The sequence below is a fragment of the Mastacembelus armatus genome, unplaced genomic scaffold (assembly GCF_900324485.2).
Source record: "Mastacembelus armatus unplaced genomic scaffold, fMasArm1.2, whole genome shotgun sequence".
NCBI classification, from domain to species: domain Eukaryota; kingdom Metazoa; phylum Chordata; class Actinopteri; order Synbranchiformes; family Mastacembelidae; genus Mastacembelus; species Mastacembelus armatus.
The window spans coordinates 1505941-1523348 of NW_022872941.1; the positions used below are offsets into that span (position 1 = coordinate 1505941).

The 17408-nt window shown below is 40.2% G+C and overlaps 1 protein-coding gene across 1 annotated transcript in view; it reads right to left on the reverse strand.

The window, feature by feature from the left end:
* The window catches only part of arid3c (AT rich interactive domain 3C (BRIGHT-like)), an 80205-nt gene that overhangs the window by 38637 nt on the left and 24160 nt on the right, over positions 1–17408 (reverse strand). The window lies entirely within an intron of this gene.

The following is a 17408-nucleotide window of genomic DNA, read 5'->3' on the forward strand; positions in this document are numbered from 1 at the left end:
TAAATCTAGCAGATGTATAAATTATACATTGCATTATGTTGGATGTTGCTGTAGTGTGACTATCATAGCCTTAGAAATTAAAGATTTGTGGTGTGCTGTAAGTGGACAGAAAGGAGACATCAATATGAGTGAACAAGTAAGGAATTAATGTAATAATTACAGTGTCTGTATAGCCCGTCCATAAATATGTAGGATAACAACATATGTCCAAGGTAATTTGATCTTGTACAGTCAAATAGTTCTACAGTTAGCGTTCAGTTTTAGAGACATACTGATACAGCTGCATTGATCATTGTGAGGCTTACCTGGATTAGGTGGACAACATGGATTTAAGAACCCCAAATGTACAGTAATGAAGATACTTTTGTATTCATGTTTTGACAACTATTTAAATTGTGGATTTTTTTCTACTGTTTCTGACTTTATTATTGGTAAGTATTTGGCCTATTTTGTTGATTAAAGACTGAGAATACAATCCTATATAATATGTCAGTAATATATGTCCTCTTGTCTGTCTTGCCTGTGGCCCTCAGCATATTTTAGTAGCACAAGTTGCCTTATTGGCATATCCATTATGCTCCTCATCCTGTCCTATTCACTGGGGCAGCGACAGAGTCGAAGAGGCTTTTAAATGGGCCTCTCCAGCCAGATACAGCTGATGGAAATATGTTAGTGACAATGTTCACTTTCAGTAAGGCCCAGAGCAACGTTAACAGGCCCACTTAATCAATATTGGAAGACAGAGAAATGACCTTTGGAATCAGTGGGGCCCTGTGGATGAGGCCCCTGAGATAATAACTGATCATTTCGAAGTGTATTAGCTGTCACCAATATTAAAGGACCAGTGCAGGTCAGCACTCAGGAGGAAACCTGGAAGGGGGAGCAGGCAGGGGTCTGTAAATGTGTGTGTGTGTTGGGGGAGGGGAAGCTGTGAGTGCATTGTGAATGCTGCACTGCAGGCGGTCAGTAGTGGAGGGAATATCGAAAGGTAAAGGAACAGCAAGCGACTGCAAAAACGTTAAGTGCACAAATGCACTAGCAGATGACAATGCCGCAGGATCAATTGTGAGGCCCTCAGAGCACAAAGAGGCAATGATAAGCATGTTATCTATCATAAATTCAATTACATAAGATATACAATAAATTAAAACAAATTCATATATATGTATATATATATATATGATTTTTTATTTTGAAATCCTTGATTCTTGAAAAGATGGGCTCATGTATTAATTTGTGCCTACCTAAAAACTGTGACACCCAACAGTTAAAACTTTTATCTGTTGGGTGTCACAATTTTTACATTGTGACTATGAATTTTGTATCATTTAAAAGCACAATTATGACAATTATTAGGATGTAAAGTGAAATATTCCATGCATATTTTACATTTCATATTTAACAGCTTTGCTGAAACAGACAAAACCCGAATTGAGTTTTTCCTATAAGCCGCTCAATGCTGGAGTTGTTACACCAGTGTTTATCATGTATGATACAAAGTTAAAAGTGAAAACAGCTGCTGTTTTGATGTTTACATATGCTCATAGCTGCTACTAGGGGCTCCTATAGGTGTGTATAGTATATATATATATATATATGTCGCATTCAAATTTAGGCTAAATATGTTTTTACATAATACGGAGGGATTAAAAAAGGAGATTTACCAAAATGACAGATTAAACCTGTTGTAAACCTGTTGTGTACCCAGTGTGCTCAGTACTTCAGTATGTTATTCAAAGACTTCCTGCATAGACTGAACTCAGAATTAGCAGTGAAGTTTTTAAATAACATTTAACCTTTTAGCTGTGATCATTCCTATACAGTTTCCCTGCACAATGCAATTTGTTAGCTTTTTTTTTTTCATTTGACTTATAAGCAAAGAGAAATGGAATTGAATGGGAGAATGGCCACGCTCCTATCTGTTTGAATAATAGCCTGTTTGTTTCTGTGCAAACTGAATGAACAGACAGAGAGGCTGCAGCAGACTGAAGGACACTGGGTTTGGCTGAACCTGGAGGCGCTCAGGCTCTCGCAGTCTGTCACTCACTAGGGTCAGCAGAGGGAAGCCTGCTTATATTCAACTTGAGAAATGCCTTTTGGTCGTTTTCTTCCTACTGTAGTCTATATACATACACTAAAAGACACAGCGACCACTTCATGGGGACCACTGTTGCCTTCCCCTTCCACGTCTTTTCTAGCTCTTCTTTCATCATCTACCACTACGGCTTTCTTCTGCTGTTTGTCCATCACTACTATGTCCGGTCGGTTAGCCATCACCTGTATCTGGAAGTCCCACAGGATCTTAGCTCGGTCATTCTCCACCACCTTTGACCTCGAGACCTCCAGCCCATACTTGCCACAGATGTTCCTGTACACTATGCGAGCCTGCTAGCATCTTACAACCTACTATAAGTGCCTTAGAATCCTGTGGGATTCTTTTTTTGCTCCCCTGGTGTTCTTGACCATTCCTTTCTGGGCTCCGCTTATGTATTGAGCCATGTGCTTACTCATCTTAGCTGCTATGGTGCCTGACAGGAGGAGGAAGGAAATAACATCATTCCCACCCAAGATTGGGTACCAAGCCCCAATAACAACAACCTGAGATTGAAGATCAAGAGTAAGCTGGACACATGAAACCCCCGCAGCCAGTTACCAAGACTAAGTGAAGTACCCTCTGAAAGTCTATTAGAAGATGTGAATGCATTGGTGTTATGTGATGCCTCCCTCTCCCATGCTTTTCCCAGTAGTGTTCAGTCTCCAGCTTGGTGCGTCTGCTCTCATGTTACTACCCTGCCACTGAGAGTACACTTTGGATGGTTTGGTGGAGAAAACCCTGTTTATTCTCCTTGCTTCTATTTCTCTGGGGTACCTCTTCAGGCGTGTGGCCAGGACTGTGAGTTGTTGCTTGGCAGTTTCTAGGCCCTCGGGTAGGGACAGCTTGTTGTACATCTTACCCAGCCTTTTCTTCATCCCACCTCTGTGCAGTTCTGATAGTTGGCTAATTTCTCTCCATGTTGCCCTTATTTTTGTCTCCAGCCTCCTCCATGCAGGATACCGCTCCTTGGTGGTGATGTTTATCTTGTGACCAAGCATCTCAAGGATCACTGTTGCCATGGTGTATATCAGCTTGCTGGTCTCAGTCACGATTATTTCTAATTGACATCTTCTAGCTTGCTGGTCTCAGTCAGGATTGTTTCTAATTGACATCTTCTAGCTTGCTGGTCTCAGTCAGGATTGTTTCTAATTGACATCTTCTAGCAGACTTTCACCTCCTCTGGCTGCGGAGGGTCCAGGTGTCCAGCGTACTGATGATCTTCTATCTCAGGTCAGCTGCTCTTGTTATTGGGGCTTGGTACCCACTCTTGGGTGGGGATGACATTATATCCACGCCTGACCTCTCTTCCCCTCCCTCTTGCCATAGCATTTGTGTCGTATCTCTTCAATCTCTAGTTGTGATAGCATTTGCTGTTTGTGGATGTTGGAACACTGAACTACTAGTTGTTTCAGAGCTAGTCTAGATGATGGCTTTTGTTACTCATGCTGTAGTATTCCAACAGTTCTCTATTCTGAGCCCTCATCCATGAATGTTGTGTTCCAGTAGCCCACTTCTCATCAGGTTGCCCTGGTTCCCCAGCACCCGATGTCCAAGCTGGTATGACTCCCCTTTTCCTAGCGCTCATTAGTAATGAGGTAGGCCAGTAGGGTTAACCTTCAAGGATCGACAAATGCCCCAGCGCGTTGTTGTGGCATCTTCTCCTGACAATGCCGAAACGAACTTAAATTACTAGTCAGTTTGGATTGTACAAATAAGAGCAATATATCATTTGAATCTGTAAAGGGTCTAATTTTATTTGTATACACTCATAATAACAACAAAACACTGGGCTTTTGTAAAATAAAGAAAGCAGACGGGGTGCGCTATCTGTCTTCTATGTCTCTGTCACCTCTCTTAACTGACACGTAAATAAAACAACCTGAATCTCAGTGAATACTTGCCTCAAAGACATGAGAAATATATGCATAGAAAGCTTGAGATGTCTTCGTTTAAATGAAACAAATCGTCTCTTCTTACATAATCCATATGAAAGTAAGGAGTGGCATGATTTCTCCTGTCTCATCTAATTATAGCTAATGTGATCCCACCTCGCACTGAGTGCACTGTTCATATGGAAATAATCTGTGGTGAGCCAGGTAATTATGTACATGCCCCTGAGAAATTACATAAAACGTCAAGCTTCATCATAGAATTTACTCACTTTTTCTGTGTTTGGATGATGACACACTATGCGGATGAAGAAGCACTTCAGATGGTTCTGAACAGTGACGAAGTCCTCAGACAAAAAACACAATTCAGATGACAAACATTTGCATCTGCATTGCATTGCTGTTATTCCCTCACAGCCACATTCCTGACAAAAGGCTCATTATGCAGCTCATTGTGTGGTCTTTGTCTTTTCCAATGGAGCAGCAACACCAATGCATTCACATGCTTCCTTTAGGCAATGTCATTAGGAAGCACTCTATTAATCACCACTGCTATGCAGATGAGCTGTATCTATCTATGAAACTGACATAAAGGCCTGCATGAGAGGTAACTTTCTACTTTTAAATTCAGAAAAAACAGAAGTTATTGTAATTGGGCCTAAAAACCTCAGAAATAGCTATTCTAAAATTATAGCTACTTAAGATGTAGGCCTAACTGTAACTGTAACTGTAACTTTATTTATATAGCACTTTAAAAACAACTAAATTTGACCAAAGTGCTTTACAAAACAAAAGCACAAAAACAAAAAACAGGAGTAAACAACAATCACCAAACACCAAAAAAGCACCACCACAAAAAACACAATCAAAATAAATAAGAAAATAAATGACACATAATGCCAACAACTCGGACTGTGTCAAATGCCATTGAAATCAAGTGAGTTTTGAGTGATTTAAAGGTCAATAATGAAGAGGCCTGTCTAACGGGGACAGGCAATTCATTCCACAATTTTGGTGTTACCACCGCAAAAGCTCGGTCCCCTCTGAGCTTATGCTTGGTTTTCGGTACCCTCAGTAACAGCTGGTCAGCTGACCTGAGCGGCCGAGTAGGAACGTAGGCATGCAGAAGCTCAGAGAGGTACAGCGGGGCAGCACCATTTAAACATTTCAAAACAAATAAAAGGAGTTTAAAATTGACCCTAAAGTGCACAGGCAGCAAGCGAAGTGAGTATAAAACTGGGGAGATATGTTTATATTTGAGTGTGCCACTTAAAAGACGTGCGGCAGCGTTTTGTACATTTGCAGTCAAGAAATAGAGGATTGTCTGACACCAAAATACAGTGCGTTACAGTAAGCAATAGCCTGCTAGCCTGGTGGTAACAAAGGCGTGGATTACTGTTTCAAAATGCTGCCAACTGAGAAACAGTTTAACTTTGGCTAATTGCCTCAGATGAAATAAACTGGATATAACCAGGGATTGGATCTGGCTGTCAAGCTTATGGTCGAAGTCCATTTTGAACCCTAGATTTAAAACTTCGGGTTTGGCGTATTCTGCCAAAGGTCCCAGGTCTACCAGCGTGACCCCTGTGGGGGTTTTACACCAGGTCAAGGGTCACTTGGATATTGACTTAAACCATTTGTTGTATGTTGTATTGTCTGTTTTATTGGGTTAGTGTTTTAGGGTAGAGGGTTGTAAATAACTGCCAACAATTTGTTTTCTTTGATGGTAAGAAGGCTGAAGATAGATACCTGGGGTCTGTTCAAGATTAGTCCACCCCTTTCTTGTAAAACATATATAAATCTGAGTACTGTAACACAAAGTCAGAGAATGCTTAGAAAAGTCTGTTTGTTCCTAAGAATTAGCAACTCTCAACTTACAGAAATTTCTATGACAATTTGGCGACGAGGATGGGATGGACAGGCCACTGACAGGCGCTTGTTCCAGACCGAAGGAAACCACTGGTGGTAAAAGTTAAAACACAGGGAAAGTTCCACTCCGAACTTGTGTGAACAGTGTGAATGAGAACTTATTGTGTGTGTATGTTATAAGCCCAATGAAAGTGTAAGCACCAGTCCCAGTGAGTCTAGGAACATGGGGAATAATCCAGGAAAATTAGAAATCGTATCTGACCCTCTGACAGGCCCTGCTAAAATAATGGCAGAGAAATGGGGTAAATGTGCGGTTGAGGAGATTCCACTATGGCACATCATCACTGAAGGAGTGTTTCCTTTGCAAGGCACACTTAGCACAGATTGTTTGAATTGTTGTGGGATATTGTTGCAAGAAAGAGAAGCGGAAGTGAAAAAGAAAAGAAAAGGGAAGAAAATAAATTGGCACTCTTTCCATAAATGGGAAAGGGAGGCAGAGGTGAAAGAAAAGAAATCCACTGCAGGATTAATGGTAAAATTAGAGAAGTCTGATGTTGAGGAAGTTAAGAAGGGAAAACAGAAACATAGGGTAAGAAATGGTAACCCCCCTAACCATGGGGGGTCCAGCAGCAGTGCAGCCTATCAGAGCCCAGGTGGCTGCAGCAGCAAGTGCCCAGTCACAGGGAAGTTCAAACGAAAAACAAGAAAGTGAAGCTGAGCAACTCTATCCTGACCTGTCTTCTCTTTACATAACACCTAAACCCAGACTGAGAAAAAAACTCAAAATTCACCTGATCCTTTGAGCAGAACAAAGTCTCTGCTAGCAGTTACTTTTGACTACTGGCTGAGGAGCCAGACCAACAAGGGTGAAATACACCAGATGCCCATGATGATGTTCCCTAACCCTCAGCCTATGCCACAAGACGCACAGGCACAGGCCAACTGGAATCCAGAATTGCTCGTCTACGGACCATAGCAGCCAGATGAACTGAAGGAGGTTGCAGATGAACTACTGGACCCCCAAAAAACTGGCGGTGAGAAATGGGTAACAGCAATGCAGCAATTACTCACTATGTATAACCCTACGTTACAGGAAGTAAAAGCTGTGTGCCGCAGGTTCTTCAAACTCCGGTGGGCAAACATCAGACCCACAACATGGTCAACCACGGCAACAGTGGGGTCCCAACAATTCACTGCCATGATGATGGACACCCTGTATGACGCTGTGCGGAGTCAGCAGCTGATTATCGCACCCGCATGGAAACGGTATTCGCTGTGCACTCAGAAATCGACCCAGGTAATGCGGCATAAACCCACCTGTTGAAACCTGCATTAGTAAATGGTCTTCATCCTGGCTTAAGGAGCTGCGTGATAACATCATGTGTAGGCTGGGAAACAGAGACTTTGCCAAATGTATGGACACGTCTTACACGCAGAGAGAAACCGAGTGGAGGCTAACTTGAACCAGGTAAAGACTCTCCAAACTGCTCAGTTGATGTATTACCAACAGGGAATGCAAACCCTCAGAAGGGGCCTGAGGTCGCGACAACACACTCCAAGAGGCCGAAGATTTCTGCAGAATCAGCGTCAAAAAGGACAGCCTAACACAGAAGTACAGTGTTTCCACCTGTGACGGATATGGACACATATCCCGTAACTGTCCCACAAACAGGAGGAGGACTCCACAGGAGACACAGGTGCAAGAGAGATCCTGGCCACATGCTCCGCCCCAGGGACTTGCTGCACATTCACCAGGGTTCGAGGCTCCTCAAGCATAGGAGACAGGGGAGGCAGGCTAAGGGTTGATGTTAAATGTGAGCCCACAGGCATTAACATAACATGTGCAACAGCCGGTCTATATCCCTTCTCTTTGTCACAAACTACCTATTATTACTCATGGGATCTCATACAGTACATACATACATAGATTGTATTCAATGGTGCCACAGAAAACACAGGCACCTGCAATCCTACAATGTATTTCTCATGTTTCGGCAGAAAACAGAGATATCACATATGAAGAAGCTTGGACTACAACTGACAAAGACACACTGGAAATAACCTCAGCATTAATTGGACACAACTGTGCAGCAGCTGTAGTAAGCCTCTCTAAGTCACAATTAGCTGTGTTTACAGAAAGGGGTTTTGTCCCACACATTGCATTACAAAGCAACCATATCAGTCCTGGCAAGATATAGGTTCGTGGGTTAAAACAGCCCTAGAGGTTACAGAGTGGCAACCACAGTCGATTATAGATTATACTCTTATAGGTAGATTATATTGCAAATCATTGAACATTACATCCTGCTCCTTACATATCCGATTACCAGTTATACAATCTATTCATAGGTTGTATTCACAGCATGAAGAAACGTTACTCCTTATGCCTCTGACGGCTGACGAGGAAGCATTACTTTCCACAGTGCCTAGCAAATTGTGGGCTACAAGTAAATTTGATTTTGGGGAAATAAAAGGTGCAACTCCTGTTGTTGTACAGCCAAAATCTGATTTTAGGCCTTGTAAAAAACAGTATACACTAAGTCCTGAAGCTGTTGAAGGTATTACTCCTGTCATTCAGTCACTAATAGATAAAGGTGCTATTGTGGAATGTCCTCAGTCACCCTGCAACACCCCCATCTTGCCTGTAAAAAAACCAAATGCTACATGGACTCTTTGTGCCACTTCCCTCAGGCAGGAGGTTACGGTCCACTCGGACTAGAACCTCACGCCATAAAAACAGCTTCTTCCCATCTGCCATCAGACTCATTAACTCCAAACAACACTGCTCTGCTCTTTGACTTTAGCACAGTCAACGTACTTTGTTCCTGTCATCCACCTGATGACTTTTGCACTGTTTATTGCACTGCACTACTTAAAGTCACATTGTGTTGCTCTTTCTGTAAATTCACCTTGTAAATAAGAAAAGTATACATACAGTATTTTTTATTTCACTGCACCTTACTTATTTTATTTTATCTATGCTGCTTATTTAGGACACTTATTATATGTTATATGTAACTCGTCATGTCTATGCACCATCTCACCAAAACAAATTCCTTATAATGTGAACCCCTCACTTATTTGGCAATAAACCTGTTTCTGATTCTGAATATGTTCCCCAACAAAGCTAGCATGCCAAAAAGCCACAGTGTTTCTACTAAGTTTTCTGGCAGAAAACGGTCACAAGGTTTCAAAAGACAAATTACAACTTGTCTCACAATCTGTGTGCTATCTTGCCCATATTCTAACTCCGGAAGGTCGCAAATTTGGTCCTGAAAGCATCCAAGCAATTCTGGATGTACCAAAACCGGGAAATAAAAAACAAACTATGTCATTTTTAGGATTAGCAGGCTATTGCTGTCCATGGATTCGTAACTATGCGGAGATCTCCCAACCCCTTAATGACATCACACATGGGGCAAAACATCTGGCCATGACTGACAATTTGACTTGGACTGCGACTGCAGAGACTGCTTTCACAGAACTAAAACAGGCCTTGTCAAGCACACCCTGTTTAGGACTTCCAGACCACACTAAACCATTTAATTTATTTGTATCTGAACGAAATGGCTTCATGTCTGCTGTCCTCACCCAACTCCATGGTGACAAACAACGACCCATAGGTTATTATTCAAAATATCTTTCTATAACAGAGAGAGGTATGGTGCCATGTTTGAGAGCAGTAGCAGCTACTACTGAAGCTGTCTTAGCTACAACAGATATTGTTGCCATGAGTCCTCTTACAGTACATGTCCCCCATGCAGTCCACTCTCTCATTCTGCAAGCAAAAACAGCTCATCTTATGCCGGCTAGACAGATGCACTGGCAGAATATTATATTGACAATGTCACATGTTACTCTCAAACGCTGCACTGTTCTTAACCCTTCAACCTTGCTCCCTACAGCTGAAGATGGAGAGCCTCATTCATGCTTAGAGCTCATGGGAGCTACAGCTCATCCACGTGATGATTTATCTGACACACCTTTGGTTAATGCTGAAGCTATATTCTTTGTTGATGGATCTTCAATGAAGAACCCATCAAATGGGTCACCATGTGTTGCTTATGCAGTCTGTACTGAATATGATATAATTGAAAGTGCTAGATTGCCTTCTCACCTATCAGCTCAGGCAGCAAAGTTGTTTGCCCTAACCAGAGCTTTCATTTTGGGAACCGGAAAATGCATCACAGTATACACTGACTCTCTATATGCATTTAATGTTTGTCACGACTTCCATGTTTCATGGAAAAACAGGGGTTTCCTCACCTCAACAGGCAAACCTATTGCTCACAGAATTCTCATTATTAATCTTCTAAATGCCTTATTGCTCCCTACTTCAGTAGCAGTGTGCAAATACCAGGCACACAATGGTGCTACTGATCACGTCTCACAGGGGAATGCAACTGCGGATGGAGCAGTTAAGGCAGTGGCAAACTCACCTGTCTCCCCAATTCTACAAATGCACCTGTCTATTCAGGAAAATATTTTCTCCGTTAAAGGGAGTTTTTCCTCTCCACTGTCACCAAGTGCTTGCTCATAAGGGATTTGTTGGGTTTTTTCTTTTTTGTAAAGTGCCTTGAGATGATTGAATTGTGATTTGGTGCTATGCAAAGAAACCAAACTGGTGTCTGTCTTATTCAGGTGTCAGGGGTGTGTGTCACTGTGTGTGTGTTTGGCAAATGCAGTGGTTCCTAAATTTTTTCTGTTTTGTCCTGTTCATGTTCTGCATGATTTCTGGACTCTTCCATCATAATCAACCGGTGTGAGTTTCCTAGTGTGTTTTCCCTGCTTGCACTTAATTATTATTACTACATTATTATTTTATATGTTCTGGCCTTGCTAATATCTGCAGCAACTAAACTACAAAAGATGAGGGCTATATATACAAAAACAGGAGACACTAACAAGGTGCATGAGAAAACAATCAAACTCATTACAGAGGTAAGACAGACAGAAATAGGGACACACTAGGAACAGGAAATAAACGGGGACTGTGGCAGAGGGCGATAAGTACTTCATTCTTTTCCCTTGTCTTTGCTTTGGAAACTGAACATTTCATTCCACTGAAGACTCAACCTTTGCTGTAACATCATGTTTAGCCCTCTCACAAACTTATCCATTCATACCACCAGTAGGAACTGAAGTGACATAAACCAGCTAATGGCTGGTTGCTGCGTTGTTGATGTCACTTCGGCATGACATACAACAACGCTAGCTGCCTGAAGGTGGACATCTGCCCATTTTTTTCATGTGAAAATTGTTGCTTAGACTAATAAATAAACTTTTAAAAACGCTGGTTGCTGCATTGGCTTACTGTTTGACGAATCAACATAAACATACGTCATTGGTGGTCCCTATTGTAAGTTGCTAAAAAAGTCCTCCAAAATAGTGTTCTAAGAAGTGTTATAGTTTGCATGTATAGTTAAAGGTTAAAGGTTCTAAGAACCTAACTGTGCAGCCTCAGGTGCTAATTTTGAGTCTGCCATGCACCAACCCCCACCCTGGGAACCACACCTACACAACCAGACGAAAAGGCTAACACTCAAATCCTCTGTTGCTTTAATGAGTTGCACAAACTTGCCTCACATGCCTGGTTACCCATTACTGACATTTCATAGTGCTCACAGGAGGATAACCTACTGTCTAACCAATGCTTTCCATCAAATAAACATTTTATTTTGCCTCTACCACCCCCTTATAATGTGCCATTTAATACAGTTAAAAACTAGTTAACCTATCAAATCAAACAAGGACAACTAATAAAGGGTTACTCCATTTGTGCCTCTCTGCAGTATTGATACAGCTCATCTACAAACATTCAAAATTCAAATTCAAAATTTATTTTATTTAAATTCTGTTTCAGAGCAGTATGTTTAACCTCATTATGTTTTGAGGGTAACACAAATTGTGTAAATTCAGTATGTTTTGAGATTAGCTTTAAATAATACGACAGAACCAGGGAAGAGAATTTCACAGAACATGATGCATGGTGCATGACAAGAGAAGGCTAAGTGGTCCACAGATTTCTTCAGTCCAGTGTATTGTGAATCATGAGTTCAACTCATATGTCCCATACACACTCAACTGAGTCTTATGCAATTCTACAATGTTCTTAAGACCTGGTAGGCTTTATATATTTCACTTAATATTGTGCTATAGTATTACATATTTCTCATTTTGGAAAGCAATTACCATCAACCTTGACCAACTGCTAATCCACCCGTGTAAAATAACAATCTTTTCCATCAAAAGGAATTTTAAAAACCCTGTCATTTATGTTACAAGTCAGTATGTGTTGTGTTCAGCACAGTTTGGTTTTCTTTTTGTGCTCAGAAAAGATGACAAAAATCTGAACAGGCTTCGGTAAACATTTAACTCAATCAACTGCACTGAATTTAATACACAACCATTCTCAACAATCCTTCTAATTCCTTCCTTCCAATTCCCAATCCTTCCAACATGTCCTCACTGTCTCCAGACTCCTGTCTGCTAGCAAGCCCCAACATGCTTCTGCTCTGTGCCATTTAAACACATTAACTTTAAGTTAATTAAGTTAAGCACATTAAGTTTAGACCTAGTGGAGTGTCATGTGATTTGATCACGCTGGCGTGACGACAGACTCCTAAATGTTAAGGCACTGAATGAAAAGGAGACATTCAAGATGACAAAGATGCCTCAACTTCATCATGATATGAAGGGAAGATAGCAGAGGCCTCACTCGTTCTCCACCAGTAGCCCAACCCTGACCGGAATGATTTATGATTTCTGTTTTAGACTTTTAGCAAGTCTTTGCATCCTGTTTTGTGGGGTTCTGTCAAACGAGTAAGAAGAGTAAGTTGTAAGTTATTCAGATGCTTCAGTCTTTCACCATGTCCTCTGCAAATCATTATATTCAAACAAATGAATAAATGGAAAAAGGAAAAACGTAACCCAGAAAGTCTAAAAGGAACAAAGTGGTACTCAAAACCATGCACACAGACACACAAACATGCTAATAACACACACATAAGCATGTTCAAAAGGAGTGTGTGCCTAGAAACAAACATAGAAACAAATTCCCCCCAATTTTCAGGATTCTCCCAGATAGATGCAGGCCACTGAATGCTCTGGGAAAGAAGAGCCAAGCAAAATGTGTGGTGACATTAACATTGACAGATATATGGAGCTGGAGGATGCAAAGGCGAGAGTACAATAAAGAGAGTACAGCATGGCATGGGGACTGATGTTACTGCTTCCCGTCCCCAAGGAGCTATGGCGCTTTGTCACTGTCTCCAAACAGATTCTACAGCACACAGCTAAAGCTGCTGTACAGTACAGACACATACATATATACATACATACGTGAGGCCTGGGGACAAAATAGACTGTAATATCTTTCAAACAGGCAAAAAGGATTGACTATGGGCATGCTTTAAATATGAGTGAAGACCAGAGAGAGGACAGCTGCTGTAAAAGTGTATCATACTGAAACAGAAGCATTCATTTCTCCAGAAAAAAAGACTAAAGGTTAAAACCTCTGCAAGTGGTTTCTACAGTCAATATAAATGTGTAGGAATGAAGGTGATATTTTGAGGTGAGGTGTGAGAAGAAAATTTGGTTGAGAATGATTTATTCTGAATGCTTTCAGTAAATTTCAGGGAAAATATATCCCTCTACTGAGCATCACACAGTAAGGGATGTACGTTTACTGTATTTATACCTATTAACCCTCTAGGGTTTACAAAAAAAGCGCCGGCACGTTTTGTGGCATCTTCACCTGATAACGCTGAAAGGAACTTAAATTACTCTGTCGATTTTGATCGTACAGATAAAAGCAATATATCATTTGAATCTGTAAAGGGTCTAGTTTTATTTGTATACACTCATAATAACAATACAATAATGCTGTGCTTTTGTAAAATAAAGAAAGCAGACAGGGTGCACTCTCTGTCTTCTCTGTCTCTGTCACCTCTCTTCACAGACGTAAATAAAACATCCTGAATCTAAGTGAATACTTGCCTCACAGACATGAGAAATATATGTATAGAAAGCTTGAAATGTCTTCTTTTAAATGAAACAATTCAAGTTGAAAACAAATCATCTCTTTCTATGGAATACGTATTAAAGTAAGGAGTGGTACGGTTTCTCCTCTCTCACCTCATTATAGCTAATGTGATCCCGCCTCGCACTGAGTGCACTGTTCATATGGAAATAATCGGAGGTGAGCCAGGTAATTATATGCACGCCCCTGAGAAATGTGTGTCTTGTCTATTAAAAAAGTGTCTTAGAAAATTTAAATCAGTGTATTGTTTTCTGTGAATGAGTGAACAAGATGACTTTCATATCATTTTGAAGCAAACACTTTTGGCTACAAGATCCAGTTCTCAAAGTCTTGTGAACCAATGTTCTGTATGTGTTTTATGGTCTTATTTCAGTGAGTAAAAAATTGTAGTTTTTCACTAGCCATGCATAAACACTTTTTTCTCAAAAACACAATAATGTATAAACTTGAAGCTCACATATTATTGTAGCCAATTTTGTGCTGATTACAGTGTTATTAGACTTTAGACATTAATATGTTTAAAAAACACTGAAAAAAGCACAAATGTCAGGACATGTCAAAATTTGTCCAGGCCCCAAAAACCCCCTCAGACCCCAGAGGGTTAATATGTTTAAAAGCAACTGAAAAAAACCAGGGCACAAATGTCAGGCCATGTCAAAACTTGTCCAGTGCCCCAAAACACTCTTAGACCCCAGAGGGCTAAAACTCTAGCACAGCATTACAATTTGTAAAATTACATAATTAATGAGAAATAATTAAGTATAATCCAACTCTTTGAAGGCTTAGATTCTGTAGCCCACAATTCTTCATCCCACGGACCACGGACATCCCTGTGCTAATGCAAAATTTGACCTGAGAGTAGTTTAGAGATAGCTTGAAATGAACATTCTTTATCTGGACCAAAGTGTTAGATTGATAGAAACCAAATTGATGGACATATAACATACAGAATAGTCTCAATTGCAGCCTGCTACTTCCAAAGTAACCCCTCGTTCATGCTGTGTAGAGCATCTTTGGTATCACGTCTGCTTAGAACAATGCGGCCTGGCACCTTGATTTTCTGTATTAATTTTATAATGTTCTAGCATGAATACAAAACTGTATTTCAAACCCTTATACATCATTATGTGCATACACTTCTCAAATAGAATTTATATTTTGTATTTTAAAGCTATTAAAATCCAGTGTACTTAGCATTAAACTTTAGATTTACATTTGGATAATGGTTGCTGAAGAGGAAATCTTGGGTGTTCAACAAAAACATTAAGATTTATCCTCAGGGGATCAAAGTTATGCACAAAAAATACAAATGAATTAGAATATTTCCATGAACAAGGGGATTGGTGAAAGGAAATTTTTTGACCTGATGATGAAGGTGTTACATTGAAAGTAAGGGAGTAAAAATATTACAATAAATTAGCCTCTAGAGACTGTCAATATGAATATTTAATTTCACGGTATATCTTAGTTTAGATAAAAGTTTTGGACAGATGGACAAAAGTAAATACTGTTGTCTTTGAAGTCTGCCACAAGTTAGACATAGAAATTTTTAATAATCATTTGTCAATCATTTTCTGACTGCTGATGTAAGAAAGGGGAGGACACTCTTCTTTATACAGGAGCAGCTAAAACTCTGCCCTCAGCTAGCCCTGTGTGTTCACTCATATTGACCAAATGCTCTTTGGATGGATGTGTGTGTGCGTGTGTGTGTGTGTGTGTGTCTGTGTGTGTGTGTGTGTGTGTGTGTGTGTGTGTGTGTGTGTGTGTGTGTGTGTGTGTGTGTGTGTGTGTGTGTCTGTGTGTGTCTGTGTGCACGGGAACATATGTGTGTCTTATTAACATTAGCAGTAGAGATGGGGAGCTTTGCTGACAACAGTCACACACAGTCGTCCGTGCGCAGATCCACATTATGATCTTTCCTTAACTGTAACTAAGTGTTGTGAAGGTCTAACAATACAACACCTTAATAATGATATACAAGATGAGTCACTACTACAAGATCAGAGTTCTGCTTCACTTCAGTTGGCAAAACTGTGCTTGTGTGTTGCACAGAATATATTTTATCTTGGCCATCTGCTTATGCAGTGCTGACCTGAACTGCCTGGAGCCCTGGCAGGAAATACCAGGACTATATATTTTCAATATATGGAGCATAAAAAATATCTCTATATGGCTGTATAGAACCAGGATGTTTTCATAAATACCTATCCTGCAACAGCTTATGTATGAATGTCCTTTGTTTTTTTTGTAATCAAAGGGAGGAAAGGCTCACCCCAGCATTTTACTGCCATGTAGCTCTTGTTTTGTGTCACTTGATTTATTGTCTGATTTGCATCCATGAACTAGATTAATTACATTATGGTAATCTAATTAAAGTCTCACCCGCAGAAGAGTAGCTGCACAGCACATCAAATGGGTATGAAGACACACTGTTTGTGATGAGACTGTGTCACTCATGTATTGAGATGAACTTGTTCTTTTTGCATTACAGTAGACAGAGTTGAATTTGAAATTCTGATAAAAACCAACTAACATTTGATAATAACACACGTGCATAAATTAACACTTTTTCCATATTATGTAACAGCTGCTTGTCATATATCGAACCATATTTTAAGTAAAGGTGGTATACATAAAATTAAATATGTTGATTGCTGTCAGTATGCAGGTGAGTATCACTGCATTTTTAAGTTGAGTTAAATGCTCAGCCTGGTTCTGCTGGAGGTTTCTTCTGTTAAGGGACTCTCCCTCTCCACAGTTGCCAAGCACTCATTCATTTGGTTTCTATGTGAGGTGCCTTAATGAATGAGCACTTGGGTTTTAATGGAGCCATTCTTTAAAGGGAATATCTCAGGAAATGAAAGACTAATTTTTTAGTAAACAAGATCCAACTGTGAGCACCTTTCTTATTGCTATTATAAGAGACAATTTAGTTAAATTCAGTTCAGTGTATTTATATAGTGGCAAATCACATTAAAATCATCTTTTTATATATTATGAAATCCTCTTACATGTTGACACTGTCATGTTCCCGGTCATGGACTTCCTGTTATGAGATTGATTTTGATTATGTTTCCTAACTGCCTGGGCTTGTCCTAGGTAGCTTTATGTTTAGTTATGATGATTATTTTCTCCTGCGTCTGATCTGTCTTGTGTGTCTATACCCTCGTTCTCTCTCTCTCCATGTGTGTGCGTGTAACCTCGGTCAACAAGGTGATGAGCCTCACCTAATTCTAATTAGTAATCAGCGACCGACATACCTGTCAGCTGCCTCACCTTGTTGCCAGATTATTCTTGCATGTTCTGTCACGGTCATTGCTATCATCCCTGTCATGTTAAGGTTTTTGGTTAAGGTTAAGGTTTTACTGCTTTCTGTTCAATGAATTTATGAGTTTCTTTACAAATAAAATCACAACTATTAGAGATAAAATTCAGCAGATGCTTCCTATACCTGCAATAAATGAATCTTTTACTACAGTAGCTCTTGAATCATCTGTAGGACCTCAGTTATGTT